Here is a 4297-nt window from a genome sequence, read left to right as displayed (position 1 = left end):
GTATGTTTTGGAAAAGATGTAATTTAACTACTTTGCATACATACGTATGGTCTCTCCCCTCATTCTGAGCCCAGAGATAGTCGCAGGGAAATGCAGATAGTAACTTGTGTGAACACCCAACACATTCAAATGCTCCTTTTTAATTCTAATGTTTATCTTAAGGAAATACACCAAAAGCAAACTGCAAAAGAGGGAGAAATTGGCTCAAGACGCGGGAAGGACAGGTGCTCTGGGGCAGAATGGAAGGTGATTGACAGCAGAGGCAGCCACACGTTGGGGAAATGAAAACTTAATCGAGTCTGAAACCAGAATTTCTAGTGTTTTCCTCTACCTGGTCCTGTAGACTTGGCTAAGTCCCTTTTGTCCCCCAAAGAGGCCTAGCTTTCTTGTCCTTCCTCCCCCCCCCCCCCCACTTTTTTTGTATAAGGAACAGTCTGAATGATAGATCCAAGTGATGTCTCAGCTTCCTACTTTGGACTACTGGACAGAAGCTAAGGGCAACTGCGCCTTGTTTTTCAAAGTGCGGTTCAGGGACCAGCAGCATTGGTGTCACCTAGGAGCTAGTTAGAAATAAACTTTCAGGGGCACCCGGGCAGCTCAGTCAGTTGGGCGTCTGATGCTTGGTTTCCACTCAGGTCATGATCTCAGGGTCCTAGGATGGGAACCCATGTCAGGCTTTGTGCTCAGCATGGAGGCTGCTGGAGATTCTCTCTCTCCCTCTCCCTCTGCTCCTCCCCCTTCTCTCTTCCTCTCTCTCTCTCTCTCAAATAAATAAAATCTTAAAAAAAAAAAAAAAAGAAAGAAAGTGTCAGGCCCCCAGACTACTAAATCAGAACCTGTTTTGCAACCAGATCACTGCATGAGTCCTGATAGCTTGAGAAGTGCCGCATCAGAGCCTTGTAGCTCCCTTTGTGAACTCTGCTGCCCAGACCCACTGAAGTCCTGAGGGCCTGGAACCGGTAGCCCTGTTGTCTGCTCCAGCCCTCACTTCTACCTTCTCAAAAATGAAAAGCACTGCCGACAAGGAACTGGGGGTTGTGGCTATAAGTTCAGTTTACTTCAAGAAGCTGCAGTCAAGGCTCTCTGCTCCTCCCCGTTTGACAGATAGCCACATCTTCTGGTGCAGTCCCAACCACGTCCCTGAGACAGGATGGTGAAGGTCAGAGTACATGAATCTGTCAGTACTGGGCACCTGGTCACCAGGGCTGCTTTTAACTCTGGCAAAGTGGATATTGTCGCCATCAATGACCCCTTTATTGACCTTAACTACATGGTCTACATGTTCCAGTATGATTCCACCCTTAGCAAATTCAATGGCACAGTCAAGGCTGAGCACAGGAAATGGAAAGCGCATCTCCATCTTCCAGAAGCGAGATCCCGCCAACATCAAATGGGGTGAGGCTGGTGCTAAGTATGTTCTGGAGTCCACTACGGTCTTCACCACCATGGAGAAGTCTGGGGTTCACTTGAAGGGTGAGGTCAAGGGGGTCATTATCTCTGCCCCTTCTGCTGATGCCCCCATGTTTGTGATGGGTGTGAACCATGAGAAATATGCCAATTCCCTCGAGATTGTCAGCAATGCCTCCTGCACTACCAACTGTTTGGCTGCTCTTGCCAAGGTCATCCATGACAACTTCGGCATCATGGAGGGACTCATGACCACAGTCCATGACATCACTGCCACCCAGAATACCATGGATGGCCCTTCTGGGAAGCTGTGGCATGATGGCTGATGGGCTGCCCAGAACATCATCCAGGGACCTACTGGTGCAGCCAAGATTATAAGCAAGGTCATCCCTGAGCTGAAGGGAAGCTCACTGGCATGGCCTTCTCTGTCCCCATCCCCAACATGTCAGTCATGGATCTGACCTGCCACTGGGAGAAACCTGCCAAATGCGATGATATCGATGATATTGAGAAGGTGGTGAAGCAGGCATCAGAGGGCCCCCCCCAAGCACATCCTGGACTGAGGAACAGGTTGTGTCCCGTGACTTTAAAAGTGACAGTCACTCTTTCACCTTCGATGCTGGGGCTGGCATTGCCCTCAATTACCACTTTGTCAAGCTCATTTTCTGGTATGACAATGAATTTGGCTACAGTAACCAGGTGGTGGACCTTGTGGTCCACGTGGCCTCCAAGGAATAAGAGTCCCCTGGACCACTAGCCCCAGTGAGAGCAAAAGGAAGAGAGAGGCCCTCAGCTGCTGGGGAGTCCTTGCCCCAACTCATCATCCCCCAATTCACTGAGAATCTCCCAACCTCTACACAGTTTCTATCCCAGACCCCCTAAAGAAGGGGAGGAGCTTGGGGTGCCCTACTTTGTCATGTACCACCAATAAAGTATACTGTACCTAGCCAAAAAAAATTTTAAAAAGGGAGAGAGAGAGAGAGAGAGAGAAGCTATAGTCAAACTGATCCTAAAATTCACATGGAAATGCAAGGGACCCAGGATCACCAAAAAAGAGCAAAGTTGGAAGACTCAAACTTCCCAATTTCAAAACTTGCTACAAAACTATAGTAATCAAGAAGATCATCCAATGGGGAAGGAAATAGTCTTTTCAAGAAACAAACTGAGAGTTCTAGAGGAGAGGGGGGGTGGGGGGATGGGTTAGCCTGGTGATGGGCATTAAAGAGGGCACATACTGAATGGAGCACTGGGTGTTATATGCAAACAATGAATCATGGAACACTACATCAAAAACTAATGATGTAATGTATGGTGATTAACATCACATAATAAAATAAAATAAAAATCACATTTAAAAAAAGAAATGACACAGGAACAATTAGATATCCCTATGCAAGAGAATGGGTTTGGTCCCCTACCTCACACTATAATCAAAAATTAATTAAAAATAGACCAAAAACTGGGGCACCTGGCTGGCTCAGTGGGTAGAGATGCAATTCTTGATCTCAGGAATTGCCTCTGAGTTGGTCGTAGAGCCTACTTGATTAAGAGTCTCATGCTCTACCGACTGAGCTAGCCGGGCGCTGAGCCTACTTGATTAAAAAAAAAGGATCAGGGCACCTGGGTGGCTCAGATGGTTAAGCATCTGCCTTCGGCTCAGGTCATGATCCCAGGGTCCTGGGATCGAGTCCCACATCGGGCTCCCTGCTCCTTGGGAGTCTGCTTCTCCCTCTGCTTCTCTCTCTCTGTCTCTCATGAATAAATAAATAAAATCTTAAAAAAAAAAGGATCAAAAACGTAAATGTAAGAGCTAAAATTATAAAACTCTTAGACGTAAACATAGGGGTAAATCTGAACGACTTTGGATTTGGCAATGGTTTCCTGAATTTGACACCAAAATCACAGACAACAAAAGAAAAATTAGATACATTAGACTTGATAAAATGAAAAACTTTTGTGCATTGAAGGGATGCCTGGGTGGCTCTATTGGTTAAGCATCTGCCTTCGGCTCAGGTCATGACCCCAGGGTCCTGGGATCGAGTCCCGCATTGGGCTCCTTGCTCAGTGGGGAGCCTGCTTCTCCCTCTGCTTGTGCTCTCTCTCTCCCTTAAATAAATAAATAAAATCTTAAAAAATAAAAATAAATAAAAACTTTTGTGCATTGAAGAACACTAGCAAGAGAGTGAAAAGACAACCCACAAATGGGAGAAATATTTGCAAATCATATATGTGATAGGGGGTTAATAGCCAGAATATATAAAAAACTCCTATAACTCATCAACAAAAAGGTAAACAACCCAATTAGGACTTGGGCAAAGGATTTGAGTGGACATTGGTCCGAAGAAGATATGGAAATGGCCGATAAGCCAAAGAAAACACCTTACTAGGACAGTTAATAAAAAAAGAAACTGGAAAATAACAAGTATTGGCCAAGATGAGGAGAAATTGGAACCCTCATACATTGCTGGTGAGAATGTAAAATGGTGCAGCCCATGTGGAAAATAGTTTGGCAGCTCATCAAAATGTTAAACATACAATTACAATATGACCCAGCAAAGAAACTCCCAGATATATACCCAAGATAACTGAAAATATATTTTCATGCAAAAACATGTTCACAAATGTTCATAGCAGCATTACCCATGATAGCAAACAAAAATGAAAACACCACAGATGTCCATCAATGGATGAAAGGATAAACAAAAATGGTGAATCTACAGAATGGAATATTATTCAGCCATAATAAGGAGTGAACTACTGATACATGCTGCAGCATAGATGAACCTTGAAAACATTATGCTAAGTGAAGTAAGTCAGAAACAAAAGCATAATATTAATTCCATTTATATGAAATATCCAGAAAAGAAAATCCATACAGACAGAAAGCTTA

At 44.5% G+C, this 4297-nt stretch overlaps 1 pseudogene; it reads left to right on the top strand.

Moving 5' to 3' along the window:
- Positions 1-1150: 1150 nt before the first annotated feature.
- LOC123841552 (glyceraldehyde-3-phosphate dehydrogenase-like) lies at positions 1151-2145 on the top strand (annotated as a pseudogene).
- The last annotated feature ends 2152 nt before the right edge of the window (positions 2146-4297 follow it).

The sequence above is a fragment of the Mirounga angustirostris genome, unplaced genomic scaffold (assembly GCF_029215605.1).
Source record: "Mirounga angustirostris isolate CCGP_5_RB_7025 unplaced genomic scaffold, mMirAng1.0.hap1 SCAF_11, whole genome shotgun sequence".
Classification (NCBI taxonomy): domain Eukaryota; kingdom Metazoa; phylum Chordata; class Mammalia; order Carnivora; family Phocidae; genus Mirounga; species Mirounga angustirostris.
This window is presented reverse-complemented; position numbering and strand designations above follow the sequence as displayed.